The 16665-nt window shown below is 38.6% G+C and overlaps 1 protein-coding gene across 3 annotated transcripts in view; it reads left to right on the top strand.

Moving 5' to 3' along the window:
- The window catches only part of EMCN (endomucin), a 128360-nt gene extending 112992 nt beyond the window's left edge, over positions 1-15368 (top strand). For all 3 annotated transcript variants that reach the window (XM_055587809.1, XM_055587808.1, XM_055587810.1), the window contains one exon: positions 8633-15368. The gene's annotated coding sequence lies outside the window, so the exon portion shown is untranslated. The remainder of the gene's footprint in view (positions 1-8632) is intronic.
- Positions 15369-16665: the final 1297 nt, after the last annotated feature.

The raw sequence follows: 16665 nt of genomic DNA, 5'->3' as shown, positions 1-16665 counted from the left end.
TATCTGTTTTGTTAGCCTGCTGCAGCTCAGATTATTTTTATACTTTTATAACCTGAAAAGTTAATGGCTTGTGTCAGTGAAACCATCATTTTCTATTTGTCTAAAAACAAACACGAAGAACACTTGCCAGAGAAATAAATGTCTTGGGGGCTGTGGAAGATCTCTTCCAGTTGTCCTGCCTCCCTCAGGGACAATGCAGTCCATTCTTTCCGCCTTTTGGTAGTGCTCCCACATAGCTGCTGTTTGCCTCTGTGCGGGTCAGCATATGCACACTTCCAGTGGCAGTTAGACAGGGTTCTATTGCTGGGGAAGGATTGCAGGACCCCAGATGACTGTGCTTACAAATTTGTGATTTATTGTGAAAAAAATAAATTGACACCTCAGCTGCCGAAAGGTAAAGATGCACATCATTGTCAAAGGTTGGCTCAGGACAAGGGGTCCAGAGATGCCAGATGGGAGATGCAATTGTGCTTCCTCTGTAAGAACCACACCCAGCTGTGCTTTCTCTGTGGGACTAGGAACGATGGATGTGCACACAAAGCACCTCAAACAAGTGATCCAGAACATGCTCTCAGCTGGGAGTCCTTATACCTGGGTACTCAGGAAGGCACATTCTTGCTGCATAACTAGAGGAGTGAGAGAGCCTTCCAGATGTCTCAATGAGACCAGTGCAAAGTCTTCAATCTCATTACACTCATTGTTAATCAATGAATAATTGAAAGCTCTCAAACCTCTGGATATGAGCAACTGTCATTCTGTGTGAGCCATGCTTTGACCAGGAGTCCATGCAATGCAAGTGTATGTCTTACTGCAGTAAAACAACTCGGGCCAATTTCAGGCCTGCTGGAGTTGACCTTTCCAGCTTAGCATAGGATGGTCTTTTGCTTTCTACAGTTGCATAAGAAAATTTTCTTCTGACTTTAGTTTTCACAAGGAACATTAAGTACATGCCCTCACAGTGTCTTATAATTTTTAGAATCTGCAGAAAAATTTACTTTTTGGTAACTAATGGTGAAAAAAACAAAAGGACTTATAGGTATATGCCCTGAATTGGCCTGACCGCAATGGTAGTCACTCTGGGTAGTGTGCAGGGGAGGGGAGTATATCACTGTTACGTCCACTACCTATGTCTACTTCCTAGCACAAGTACAATGCTGTATGGATACTCAGCCAGTGTTTATTGAGTAAATGATGCTTCTTTGGCTAGGAGCAGGAGACATACACAAAGGAGTATCATCCAGACATATATATCACGGTTAGAACTTCATCCTTCTCTAGTCAGCAAAAGGTAGGTTAGGATGAGAGAGGAAGCTCTTTCAGATGCAAGATTCGAGAAGCTGAGAAGTTAGAAATTCACGGAGAATGTGTTCAAGCCCTCACTAGAGCATGGAAAGCTTCCTTCCATACCAGCTATGGTTCCTTTGCAATCCTGTGCCTATTGAAAAACCATGCCTTCCAGATTATTAACATGCTCAAATCTTGGTAACTAATTGTCCACTTTGGAAGAAGATGAAGTGTTCAGTTGGAAAGAAAAAGAAAGAAAAGTCTCTATATCGGAGGCAGCCTCAATACAGTCTCTGTACAGAAAATAAGGACGAGTGCTGATCCAAACGAGCTCAACAAAATGAATTATCACCCAATTCCTGTTCCTTTCCATTTTTGTACTTTAAAAATATTCCTAGCCTCTAATCTCTTGTCTTTGGATTTGCAGAGGTAAATAATTTCTGTTGCCTTTCTGAGTAATTGTGAAATTACATAACAATGTTCTGAAGAGTAAAGATGAAAGTAATGGGAAGAAACATGCTTGACATTGGTCAATTCTATTGTCTATTTGTCTTACCCTTTTTCATTTTATTTCTCTTGAATCATTGAACTTTAAATGTAGTAACCAGTAATTGCTTTCTAAAGTATCAACTAGAAATCAAATATCGGCTCAGAAATTCAAGATAAATAGGATACATTTGTGCTCAGGGGTAAAGAATCCGCCTGCAGTGCAGGAGACACAGGAGGCGTGGGTTTGATCCCTGGGTTGGGAAGATCCCCTGGAGGAGGGAATAACAATCCACTCCAGTATTCTTGCCTGCAGAATCCTGTGGACAGAGGAGCCTGGCAGGCTGCGTGTCACGGACATGCTTCAGTCGTGTCTGAGTTTTTGAGACCCCATGGACTGTAGCCCACTAGGCTCCCTTGTCCATGGGGTTCTCCAAGCAAGAACACTGAAGTGGGTTGCCCCGCCCTTCTTCAGAGGCTCTTCCCAACCCAGGGATGGAACACATGTCTCCTTCGGCTCTTGCATTGCAGGCAGATTCTTTACCACTGAGCCACCAGGGAAGACTGGGCTACAGTCCATAGGGTCACAAATAGTCAGACACAACTGAACCAACTTAGCACACGCATTTGAACTAGAAGTTGAAAAAAGAAGCTGAGAAGTCTTTGGATCTGTAGGTAACAGCAAACACTTATATGGAAACATTAACTCATATTAAAAATGTTCATCTCAGTATAAATTTCTAGACGTATTTAAAGCCTGCTGCTTCATATAATGATCATTTATTTAGTGCAGAGTATTATATTTAATGGAATTCCAGAATACCTTTCATCTATGATCATTGCCCTCTCTGTGAAGTTTGTCTAGTGAGAACATAAACTGCACACACAAGAAATAAGAAAATAATTAAGAGAAAAAGATTTAAAACTACATGGCATGATCGATACACTTCATCACTTCAGTCCAGTTCTAAAATCTGAGACCTTCATGTCAGCAAGAGAAAGGTCAGTAAGAGTTTCAAAAAATATTATCCTTTCATTGCATATTTATTGCTACATTTAGGAACCATAATTTTTCAGAATAAGAAAATGATTATTTTAGTTTAAACTTTCCCTATATAATTTACTTAGCTGATACCACCCTCAAAATGGCTATTAGTGCAAAACAACTTTTGTTAAGTTTCAAATTTTAGAAATATATTAGCTATATGTATTTCTATACATATTTGTGCCCTTTTACAGTGCAAATATGCTTTGTTATCTTCTTCTTAGATTGATTTTCTCATGATTAATTAGGAGTGACAAGGGTGACATAGCTAAAGGAATTGACTTGCTGTTATATAGAACTTCTACTTAGGTCAGAATTTCTACACAAAAATGCAGAGCAGGAAAGCAACATCTTTTTTCTTATTGATGCCAACAAATACTCTGAAAAAAAAAAACTGGTTAATAATGAGTGTGAAGGATCATTAGCTAATATTATTTATGAAAGTGAAAGTTGCTCAGTTGTGTCCAACTCTTTGTGACCCCATGGACTATACAGTCCATGGAATTCTTCAGGCCAGAATATTGGAGTGGGTAGCCTTTCCCTTCTCCAGGGGATCTTCCCAACCCAGGGATTGAACCCAGATCTCCCACATTCAGACGGATTCTTTACCAGCTGAGCCACAAAGGAAGCCCAAGAATACTGGAGTGGGTAGCCTATCCCTTCTCCAGTGGATCTTCCTGACCCAGGAATTGCACCAGGGCCTCCTGCATTGCAGGCAGATTCTTTACCAACTGAGCTATAATGTTATCTATACGTTGCTGTTAGTCGCTCAGTCGTGTCTGACTCTGCAACTCCATGAACTATAGCCCACCAGTCTCCTCTGTCCATGGAATTCTCCAGGGAAGAACACTGGAGTGGGTAAGCTATTCCCTTATCCAGGGGATCTTCCTGACCAGGGATCGAACCCAGGTCTCTGACACTGCAGGTAGATTCTTTACTATCTGAGCCACCAGGGAAGGCCTTATCTATATGGGGGAAATGTATAAAGAACTTAATGTAAAAGAAAGACAGTAGAAGAAAATTTAGTTAGGTTTTATTATGTGTCTGATTAAGAATTTTCAAACCATGAAACAATATAAGAAAATTCAATTTCCAAGACAGAAATTTCTACTACATCATGACTTAAAATTTTCAAAAATGTCATAAAGAAAACCATAAATTGGAAAACACTTGCCATAAATACGAGACCAATTAATTAATATTCTAAATACTCAAAGACATTTACACAAATTGGAAAATTTTTAAATGATCCAAGGCCATGAACAGGCAATTCATAGAGGAGAAAATAGAAATGGTAATATAAAATTATAACCTTCAATTTAATTGAGCTTTATTTTTCCAGTATTTAAAAATCATACTGGTGAAACAGATAATTTCATATGCTGCATTTGACAGCATAAATTGGATTAATTGGATTAATCTTTTTGAAGAGCAGTTTGGTAATATTAGCTAAGAGACTTAAAATCTTCACATTTGTCACCTAGTAACTTCACTTTAGGAAATTCTCATAAGGAAATTATTGAAATATTATTAGAAATTAGTATACAGAGAATAGCAGCAAATGTTTAGAAACAGTGTGTCTAATGGTATGGAAATTTCAAATAAATTATTTTTCATCCTATTGATGACATTACACAGCTAACAAAAACAAATCACTCTCAAGGTAATTTTTTAATTGCACATAAACATGTCTTTCCAACTGTGGTGTTGGAGGACTCTTGAGAGTCCCTTGGACTGCAAGGAGATCCAACCAGTCCATCCTAAAGGAAATCAGTCCTGAATATTCCTTGGAAGGACTGATGCTGAAGCCGAAACTCCTTTGGCCTCCTGATTTGAAGAACTGACTCATTTGAAAAAACCCTGATGCTGGGAAAGATTGAAGGAGGGAGGAGAAGGGGACAACAGAGAATGAGATGGTTGGATGGCATCACCGACTCGATGAACATGAGTTTGAGTAGACTCCTGGAGTTAGTGATGGACAGGGAAGCCTGGCACGCTGCAGTCCATGGGGTTGCAAAGAGTCGGACATGACTGAGTGACTGAAATGAACTGAACTGAAACAAACTGAAACATGTCCAAGATATAGGGCTGCCTGCCAATGCAAGAGACACAGGTTCAATCTCTGGGTTGGAAAGATCCCCTGGAGAAGGAAATGGCAAATCACTCCAGCATTCTTGTCTGGGAAATCCTATAGACAGAGGAGCCTGGCAGGGCTACAGTCCCTGAGGTCATAAAAGAGTCGGACACTACTGAGTGACTAAACAGCAACAGTGTCCAAGATAAATCTTAAATGAGAGGGAAAACAATTTTAGAATTGAACAGAAGTCCTTTTAATTGTTCTGAGACCAATCCTATGCTGTAGAAGGCAGGGGACTGGCTGCCACCTGGTCACTCCCTCGCCAGTAGTTCCCCTGTCCATTCTGCTGTGAGTCACCTACCCATTTAAGATATGAGGGGAATCTCAGATCAATAAAGAACCAGGAATAAGCAAGACCAGTAACTTGTATGAAAGTCTCTTCCCACAGATCCTCAACAAAATGGAATATTACCCGTTTCTACTTTTCTCCCAGATATAATTCACTGTACTTTTGTAATTTTCTAAATGATACCCTTGATAATCTAAAAGCATCTTCATGAACTTCCAGAAGAGCTTAATATGTTTTTCAATTATTTTTCTTACATTTAAAATGAATGATGAGGGCTAGAAAGAAAACATCACAAGTAAAAAGAGATTTATTTTCCAATCCTAGTCTATAGCCCTGAACGAATTTCTTCATAATGCTTTACACTGTGTTCAACATCTATAAAACCAGGACAGAAAGGTCTTTTCTCCTAAAACCATTGTGCTCCTCTGTTTATAAAGTAGTGTCAATATGGTTAAAGAATCTAACATGATACTTTATTATTAAAGCAATCATTAACTTTTTAAAGAATCACAAATATACAATATTTAGGGTTGTGAAAGATTCCATGACCATAAAGTTTTGTATTATCATTGAAGCTGGTACACTGAGTTTTAGAGGGATTATAATGTTGGAAAGAAAGTTTATGCTGGTATTGTATAGACATTCAAACTGGAACATCAACTAATGAATAAAATCATTAATGAAGCAAGCAAAATCTGTTTCTTGAGAAAGACTGTCAATGTGGAATACACTCTGATGAAAACCCCAGTTTGTTCCTATTGTTGATTTCTGATCTTTAAGGAGAAAAAATTATCAGTGCCACATTAATCCTGACCATTATCCTACTCACACAAATCAAAATATTTACCTAGGTGATCTATGGTGCAAACACTTAGCTTCACTTGGAAGCTCACTTACAGAGGATTATGGTTCAGTTGAAGAAAAAAGCGACAGAAATCTTACTCTGCTAAGTACTAGACCAGATATTAAGAGGAACATGACATGGTTGCTGTCCTGAAGAAGCTTAGACTCGTGGCAAGATATACAAATAAGATCATTTTAGCAGAATATGGTAAATAAGATAGTAAAGAATCTGCCCTCAGTGTGGGAGACCAGGGTTCAATCCCTGGCTCAGGAAGATACCCCAGAGAAGGGAATGGCAACCCACTCCAGTATTCTTGCCTGGAGAATCCCACGGACAGAGGAGCCTGGTGGGCTACAGTCCATGGGGTCACAAAGAGACATGGCTAAGTAACTTTCACTTTATGTAAAGATAACCATAGTACCTTGAAGTTTAATGATAAATTTCTCAGAGAATTTAGTATTTAAGTTGAGATTTACAGGATAAGAAAAAAAGTGACCTAGGTTTTTCTAGACACAGGGAACAGCATGTGTAAATGCAAAGAATTGTGAAACTGCATGGGGTATGGAAAATTTTATAGAAAACTGTTTACCCTAGAGCTGTTCTTTATGTATGTGCTGCAGGGTCAGTGAACCGTTGATTCTGTTCCACAATGAGATTAAGTACAGCCTCTGAGTGTAAGCATTTAAAATTGTTATAGCGATCTGATATTGCTTCAACATTTTACTCATGTGATTTTATTTTAAAAAATACCAGTTTGCAACTGATTAGAGATATTTAAAAAAGCCAACCTGGTCCATAGATAATGTGGGAAGCACAGTTCTAGAAGATAGAGCTCAGTGCCAGCAGGGCTGATGAGTGAGGGTGAAGCAGTTGAGGGTACCAGATCAAAGAGGGGTTGGCTAAAGCTACAGTGTACAGGACTCCACATGGAGAGAATGAAATGCTTTCTTTTCCTAAGCAGAATAAAATCAGATTATTTCCTTTTTATTAATGCCATCAAGAAGCCATTTATTCATTTCGGGAGACTCTCTGACCTTGAATGTAGAACACACCCAGGAAATTAGTCCAAAATCTGAGAGTGGGGACTGTTTCTCAGTCATCCCAGTAATCACTGTACTTCTTCTAGAATTACACCATGCTCTTGCCTGGGCTGGACCATCTGTCAGCCACAAGTACTCTGGAAGGACATTAGAAATGCCCTGCTTTACAGTCATTTCCGCAGACTAAGGCTTGACATGGACCCTCTGTCCACTCTTGGCTCTTCAAAGCATCCCCCAAACCATGGCAACTAGTGTCCATCTTCCTCCCAGGCAAGGCAGCAGTGCACTGGTTCCTACCAAAGGCCCTGCCTCCATCAACCACGCCACGAGGGAGTAAAATGCAAGTCTCCACCCTGGTCCCCCTGCCCACCCCCAACCCCACCGTGTCATTCTCCTGCCAGATTCCAGCAAACCACCGGCATTGCCACCAGCAGCATGAAAGGGCACCTAAGCCTTCCATGTGGGGGGCGTGCGCCCCTTTCCCAATTAAAGCACAGAAACTTCAGGCTTCTGTTCCTTTTCAGACCAACACAGACAGTTGTTTCTGTACTGCAAATGAGAAAACCCAAAGTAATAAACTAAAGTCTTCCTGTGAAGGAGAGGTGGAGAGTGCCCCTTCATTCTTCTCCCTGATAAATACACAGCAGCAAAGCATGAAAGTTGCCAATAAATTTCATAACATTGTTACCCCAAGCAACAGTCCTTGAATGATGTCCCGTTAGTGACAGGGTACAGCAAAGTGTTTTAATCAGAAGACGAATATGGTGAGATTTGTGCTTGAAACATATCACTGAGTATTTAATGTGGAAGATCAATTCAAGAGTGATAAGACTAGAAGCAGAGAAGTCAGAGGGCTATTGCAGTTCTGACTATCCCAAGTCTGTAGCTGGAATGGAAATGAAGCAGCAGTATGGAATAGAGAAGTGTCTGGAAAATCAAATTCTCCAGAGGTGGTGATTGTGTGAATGTAGGCATTGTGGGTGAGGACTATTAGGGGTATAGATTATGGCTGCACTTGTAGCTTGATTGTCTGCATGGATTGTGGAGGAAAGAGAAAAGGTTGGAATTACTGAGCAAGAGGGAATAGGTTTGGGAGGCGCTCTAGTGGGTTTCCTTTCAGACTTGTTGAGGTTGAAGTGCTTATGGGACATTCCAGTGACTCTATATGTGTGTGTGTTAGTTGCTCAGTTGTGTCTGACTCTTCGCAACCCCATGGACTATAGCCCACCAGCCTCCTCTGTCCATGGAATTCTCCAGGCAAGAATACTGGAATGGGTTGTCATTCCCTTCTCAAGGGGGCCTTCCCAACCCCAGAGTCGAACCCAGGTCTCCCACATTGCAGGCAGATTCTTTATTGTCTGAGCCACCAGGGAAGCCCTTTCAGTGACTCTACTGGGTGGAAAAATTCAGCTGGTCACTAACATTTCTTACCAAGCGATGGTCTTCCTCCAGCATCTCTACTTCTTCCCTTTCTTGTAATCTGAACTTGTTTGTTTCCCCCCAACAGGCTTACTCTTCAGCTTCAATGCTCCATGGGGAGAAAGCCCTGTGGAATCAATCCTGACTGCCAATCCTGCTCGCCAGTCACCTGTCCCAATGAAGTGATGTCCAGATGACATGCAGTAATCTAATAGAATCAGAAAGAATCATGCGGCTCCCCTATCCTTTAGGATGTGAAGAAGTGCATTACCGCATTTTATAGGAATACTATATTCCTAGGAGAGTGGATTTTAGGAGGGGCATCTGTGAGCAGTTAACCTGACAGACCAGCAGGTGGTTTCACTGATGAAATCTGTCCCTTCAATTTAAAGTTTTCAGAACCAACAGTTTTCATCCACGGAGACTTTTCTACTTTTTCATTGTTCTTATATTACCTAATGTTTGTATTTATTGTTTTCCACTATGTTAACACAGGGAAAATTTGCAACTGTATTATTAAATATTGGGTCAAAATCCTGCCTTGCCACTTTGTACATAAAGATATTTTATTTGTACTTTCATATGTTGCTGTTAATAAATAATTACTGTACTCAACACACTAAAAATATCATAATGTGACTGTGAAAATGGCAATAGTATTGTCTTCCCATAATTATGAGTATTTGGGGATTGATTATTAGAATATGAGAGGTCACTAATGAAAGGCATCTAAGAAGTGAGAAAAGGACAAGGGATTCACACACTACACCCTGTTCTTGGGAAGTCAATTTACCATCTCTTTGGTATTTCTCTTTGTAATTCACAGTATGTGACAAGGATGTAAGGGCATTTATGACACTCTGTACTGCATTCATTAAGAAGATAACAAGACTGAGACTTTTCATACATCATTTGATTGATACTCTCTCTGTGCATATTTTATTTCTTTTAGAAATATAATGATTTGTTCTAGCAGTCATTGTTAAATCTCCAGTTTATATCAGCATTTCATAAATACATAATTATGATATTATTTTTCAGAGTATCACTTTCCTAAAAATACCATATGATTATAGCTACCATTCCATTGGGGTATATTGTTCAGTTGAAAGTTGAAAGCTGATGGATTAACCTTGACCACTCCTTGGACACAAGGGATTGAAACATCATGTTGGTTGAAGTCCTTTGGAAAGCTGTGGAATGCACAAATTGACAGTGGCAGCTCTGTAACTTTTATGATTACATAAGCTGATTTCCCAATGCCTCAGCAGGTAAAGAATCCACCTGCTAATGCAGGAGATGAGGATCCCCTGCAGGAGAACATGGCAACTCACTCAATATTCTTGCCTGGAGAATCCCATGGACAGAGGAGCCTGGTGGGCTATAGTCCATGGGGTCACAAAGAGTTGGACATGACTGAAGCAACTGAGTACACAACAAGCTTACTTCAGCGTTAAATTATCTTAGTGATATGAGGACAATTTAGTGGAGAAAGAAGAGCCTATTTAAACCTACCTTTTACAATTGAGTTTTTTGCAGTGTATTTTAAAATGGTCAGCATTAAGGATTATGTAAATAATCATTTTGGTTTTCACCTCTCAATATCTGGGCAGCTTCTAATCAAGGAAATCAGAAAGCATATTTGTATTTCTGACTGGTGTCTCTTTATGTTTCTTTGAGAAGAAAAATGAAGTAAAAAAAGTAAAAGAAAGCAAGAGGGTATGCGTGTGTGCTAAGTCACGTCAGTTGTGTCTGACTCTGTGCAACTCTATGGACTGTAGCCTGCCAGGCTCCTCTGTCCATGGAATTCTCCAGGCAAGAATACCAGAGTGGGTTGCCATGCCCTCCTCCAAGGGATCTTCTCGACCCAGGGATCAAACCCGTGTTTCTTATGTCTCCTGTACTGGCAGGTGGGTTCTTTACCACTAGTGCCACCTGGGAAGCCAAATAGAGTACAGAAAAAGGCAAAGATCTCCAATGCATACACTTTCCCTTGAGAGGTGCTTTGCCCACGCTCAACTCTACTCTAGAAGTCTTCCAATGGGTGCAACAGTGGCTAGAGCATGCCAAGCATGGAGCATTTGTCTTTAAAAGGAAAATATTCCAACACCCCTAGAATGCTTTACAGAGCTCCTTAGCAAAAAGGTACAAATTCTCCTGCAATTTAAATTACTACAAGTGATATGTTATTCTGGCTTTTATAAAAATCATTTTCTTGACCTTTAATAAAGATTGTTGGGAGAGAGTTTATAAGGATCAGGAAAAGGGAAAGCTTTTTAATCATAATGAAAGGATGAAATTTATTCTAGTTCAAGAATTATACATAAAGAACATGATTTATACTTACAACTATAGCGTTAAATCTTTAAAAAGTCAAAGTGATAAGAGGATTGAGGAATTTGCAGAGATATTCAGGACGTTTTGTAATGTCAATCTCAGAGGTAATGTCTGCATTTTTATAAGTCAGCTTGAACTTCTGTTGAAATAGGATATTTGGTTTTCAAGACAAAATTATCTTTAGCCATATGTGTTTTAATTATATGATTTAGATCAAAGGCAAACCTTTCTATGCATTTGTTCTGCACGACAATATGAATATAATTTAAGTCTGTCAGTAGTCAAAACAGAAACAAGAGCTAATTAACTGCTGTCATCTGAGAATAAGCGGATGTTGTTGGCTGACACCCTGGTTGTGATCAGCCAGCAGAGAAAGACTTCTAAATTCCCCCTGACTGAGCTGAAATACCCCCTTGCAATCTGATAGATCTTGAGGATCATCTTTGGACAATGATAAACCGCATGCTAGCTTTTCCTAGTTTTTCTCTACAAAGCCCTTCTTGTGATCATTCGAGATTTTATGGGGTTCTAAAAAGAAAAGTGGATAAGTCTTTTAAAACTTGTGCTTTGAGTGACAGTCTAAGAACTATGAATTTGTTCATTATTGCCTAGAATTAAAGATATCCATCATTGGGATTAATTAACTAGTAGAGACCCTGAACTGAGAATATATCACACATTACCTACAAATCTTCCAGTCAAAATTTCCCCACAAACAAGACTTCTCATGTATCCTTGAATAAGTTTACTTTGTCCTTTCTTCATGGGGATTTATCCTATGGGCTTGAATACACATTTTTCCTGTTCTGGATACTTTTTAAAGGAAAAACAGTTTTGATAAATAATGGGAAAAAACCTATCTTGTCCATCAATATTACATTCCTAAACCTGAATTCAGAAGTCTACCCAAGTATCATTGGTTGGTGTCTGAGGCACTGTGCTAAAGCCTGTCACTGTGTCCAGGCACTGTGCTAAAACCTTCACGTTCATTATCTTGGGTAATAGAACAACAGTAGTAAGACACAATTTCTAATATTTAAGTATTACTTGTATTATTATTTTTTATCAGCATCATCATATTTGTGTTAGATACGTAGACACCAAGACAGAAGAATAACTTACCCTAGGTTGTACAACTAGTAAACGGTAAAAATTTGGATTCCACCCTAAATCCCAAATCCTTTCTCTTCATCACTTTACCACTCGGTTTTTCTAATCTCAACTTACTTATCTATAAAAGGAGTGAAAGCATTGTGCTCCTAGATATAGTTAAAACAGGGGCCACTTTATCATTCCTTTATAAACAAAGATGACAAAGTCATGCATTAATCCCAGCAGATATCCAAAAATGCTACCAAAATTAGGAAGTTAATTTGTGAACAGTTGCAGAATATAAGATCAACATACAGAAGCAACTGAATTACTTAGTAGCCAAAAAAATGAAAACTAACATATACCATTTACACCATTGCCAGAAATATAAGACTCTGAAGGATAAAGTTTACAAAATAAGTTCACTCCCTGTACACTTAAAGGAGAAGGCAATGGAACCCCACTCCACTACTCTTACCTGGAAAATCCCACAGATGGAGGAGCCTGGTAGGCTGTAGTCCATGGGGTCGCTAAGAGTTGGACATGACTGAGCAACTTCACTTTCACTTTTTCGCTTTCATGCATTGGAGAAGGAAATGGCAACCCACTCCAGTGTTCTTGCCTGGAGAATCCCAGGGACAGGAGAGCCTGGTGGGCTGATATCTATGGGGTCACACAGAGTCGGACATGACTGAAGTGACTTAGCAACAGCAGCAGCAGCTGTACACTTAAAACTGGCAAATTTCTAGGGGAAATTAAAGCATAGTAAATCATGGATTAAAAGACAATATTATTAAGATGTTCTATTCAAATTTATCTAAGATTTATTACAGTTTTAGAACAAATCTAGTTTTCTTCTTTGTAGAAATTGATGATTCCAATGTTTATATGGATAAATAAAATGGACTTAGAATAGTTAAAATATTTTTTAAAAGCATAAAACTGGAAGACTCACACTACTGGGTTTAAAGACTTATTTCAAATCAAGACAGTTTAGAACTGACCTATGAATTGAATTTAATCAATGAAACAAAATAGAGATTACAGAAAGAATTAAATGTATGCTTTCCCCGTATATACACATGAAAATATGGTCAACTGTTTTTGACAAGGATGCCACAATAATTCAATGGGAAAGGACAGTCTTCTCAACAAATTATTCTAGAATTCAATGTGCAGAAAAAGCAAAGCTCAACATTTACCTTATACTGCTACTCTAAATGTGTCATAACCTTAAACATTTAATCCAGACCTAAAACATTTGCATTCTTTAATGTTGGTAAAGACTTCCTAGACAAGGCCCCTAAGGCCCAAATTAAAGACAATATGGTAAGTCAACCTTTATCTAAACTAAAAATTCTACTCTTCAAATGAACATTAATAAGCTGAAAATGCAAAGCCAAAGAATAGGAGAAAATATTTATATTTTATATTTGTCTGACAAATGGCTTATATCTAGGACATAAAGGACACTCAAAAAAAAAAAAAAAAAGAAGAAGAAGAAGAAGAAGTCAATCTACTGAGAAACAGAAAAAAATTTTGAAAAGACAATTCACAAAAGAAGATAATACTATTTTCTGATAAGCACAGGAAAAGATACTCAGTATCATTTAATCATCAGAAAAATGCAAATTTAAAACTCCAGGGATAGAAACTAAAGCAGTACGGAGGGTAACCTCTAAGGAAATTAATAGATTATAACAACGTTTATAGTTTCTTTTCCAGCCTTGTGTGTTGGCTGATCGGTCGTGTCCAGCTCTTTTCGACCTCATGGACTATAGCATGTCAGTCTCCTCTGTCCCTGTGATTTTCTAGGCCAGAATACTGAAGTGGGTTTCCACTACCTTCTCCAGGGGATCTTCCCGACCCAGAGATTGAAGCCATGTCTCCTTTGTCTCCTGCATTGCAGGCAGATTCTTTACCCACTGAGCCATCAGGGAAGCCTTGTTGTGGCATAATTGACAAAATTTGTACGTAATATTTAGAGTGCATAATATGATGATATATATGTGTGTGTGTGTGTATGCATGTGTGTGTGTGTATAGTATATAGCGCTTTGGTTTCTGGTAAAAACACTTAAGATGTAATCTCTTAATAAATTTCAGTTATACAATACAGTATTATTAACTATAGTCACTATGCTGTATATTAGATCCCAAGATATATTCATCTTATGCCTTAAAGTTTGTACCCTTTAACCAACATTTCCCCATTTTCCCTACCCCATAGTTTTTGTAACCACCATTCTACTCTCTGGTTCTATGAGTTCAACATTTTCAGATTCATTATACAAGTGACATCACACAGTATTAATTTTTTCATTATCGTTTTTATCTAAAAAATAAATTTCATGGATTTATGACTAAAAAATAAAACTGCAGTAAGATATCGCTATATATCCATGAGGTAAGGAGGTAAGTCGCTTCAGTCGTGTCCGACTCTGTGCGACTCCAAAGACGACAGCCCATCAGGCTCCACCTTCCCTGGGATTCTCCAGGCAAGAACACTGGAGTGGGTTGCCGTTTCCTTCTCCAATGTATGAAAGTGAAAAGTGAAAGTGAAGTCGCTCAGTCTTCGACTTAGCGACCCCATGGACTGCAGCCTACCAGGCTCCTCTGTCCATGGGATTTTCCAGGCAAGAGTACTTGAGTGGGGTGCCATTGCCTTCTCCAAGGAATAGCTAAAATTACTAAGGCCGAAAATGCCAAGTGTTGATGGAGATATGGAGAAACGAGAGCTCTCATACACTGCTAGTGGGAATGTAGCAATTTGGAAAACAATTTAGCAGACTCTTCCTGAAAGAAAGTTTAAAAATTAAACGTATACTTCTCATATGACACAGAATCTCTATTCATATGTATTTACCAAAGACAAGTGAAAACATGTGTCCTGGCTATTCAAAGATCTGTAAACAAATGTTCATATTAGATTTATTCATAATAGCCAAAAGCTTCCAAACAAATTATGGTATGGTCACACAAAGGAATACCACTTAGAAATAAGATGGAACAATTTACTAATACAACAAAAGCAACAGAAAAAACATTATGCATTATGCTGTAAAAAAGAAGCTAGATATAGTAGAATGCATACTTTATGACTCCATTTATATAAAGCATTAGAAAAGAAATTAGATCAGCGGCTGTCTTGAGCCAGAACATAAGGGAAATGCCAACAAAGGGAATTTTTTGAGATGAGAGAAGTTTCCATAGTTTGATTATGGTGTTGATTATATGTGGATACATATTTTCCAAACCTCAAGCTGTAGACTTAAAATGGGTGTATTTTATATGTAAAATATACCTTAATAAAATAGACTTTATATTGTTTAATTATTTTTAATAATTAGCGATATTATGCATCTTTTCATGTGCTTTTTGGCCATCTGTATGACTTTTTTGGATAAATGTCTATTTAGGTATTCTGCTCATTAAAAAAAATTTTTTTATAATTGAGCTGCTGACCTGTTTGTGTATTTTGGAGAAAATTCCTTGTCGATCACATCATTTGAAAATAGTTTCTCCCATTCTGTGAGTTGTTTATGATTTCCTTTGTTGTGCAAAAACTTTTAAGTTTGATTCTATCTTAAGCAGACTTCTCTAGTATGAGGTTTTTGGGGTATCTGTGTGCCCCCTTGTTCAAGGCCTGTGTGTATGTCTCTGTGTGTGTGTGTGTATGTCTCTGTGTGTGTGTATGTCTCTGTGTGTGTGTGTGTATGTCTGTGTGTGTGTGTGTATGTCTCTGTGTGTGTGTATGTCTGTGTGTGTGTGTGTGTATGTCTGTGTGTGTGTGTGTGTGTATGTCTGTGTGTGTGTGTGTATGTCTCTGTGTGTGTGTGTGTCTCTGTGTGTGTGTGTATGTCTGTGTGTGTGTGTATGTCTCTGTGTGTGTATGTCTCTGTGTGTGTGTATGTCTCTGTGTGTGTGTGTGTATGTCTCTGTGTGTGTGTATGTCTCTGTGTGTGTGTGTATGTCTCTGTGTGTGTGTGTATGTCTCTGTGTGTGTGTGTATGTCTCTGCATGTGTATGTCTCTGTGTGTGTGTATGTCTCTGTGTGTGTGTGTGTATGTCTCTGTGTGTGTGTATGTCTCTGTGTGTGTGTGTGTCTCTGTGTGTGTGTGTGTCTCTGTGTGTGTGTGTATGTCTCTGTGTGTGTGTGTGTATGTCTCTGTGTGTGTGTGTATGTCTCTGTGTGTGTGTGTATGTCTGTGTGTGTGTGTGTGTGTGTGTAATAAAGGAGAGAGTTTCTTCAGTGTGTTGGCAATATACTATCAGAAGGCTTCTCATCCTGCTTTTATGATACAGCGCATTAATGTGTTCATTTAAATTATAAATGTAAGTACAGTTCAGGATTTATAGCATTTTTCTTGGAACTAAAACTAAAATAAAAGCATTTAAAACAAAAACTGTCAGCCACTACATTGCTATTCCCATTGCAATGCCATTTAATTATCTCAAAGAGCTTGGATGATTTGATTGATTAGAAGAGGCACAGATGAGATTTTTGTTGGCTTTGCAGTAGAACCCACTTATTTGCTGAGTGTGGTACCACTGTTTGTAATATGTGTGTTACAAGAGGCAGGTTTTAATTAATATGTGGATTATCCAAAAACTGTAGTTTAGGAAAGTATCGAACTTCACTTTGGCATCCCTGGCAGATGTGCCCAGTCTCAGCTCATTATTGTTTCTAGGA

Source organism: Bubalus kerabau, chromosome 7, assembly GCF_029407905.1.
Source record: "Bubalus kerabau isolate K-KA32 ecotype Philippines breed swamp buffalo chromosome 7, PCC_UOA_SB_1v2, whole genome shotgun sequence".
Lineage (NCBI taxonomy): Eukaryota > Metazoa > Chordata > Mammalia > Artiodactyla > Bovidae > Bubalus > Bubalus kerabau.
Note: the sequence above shows the minus strand (reverse complement) of the source record. Positions and strands in the feature narration are given on the sequence as shown.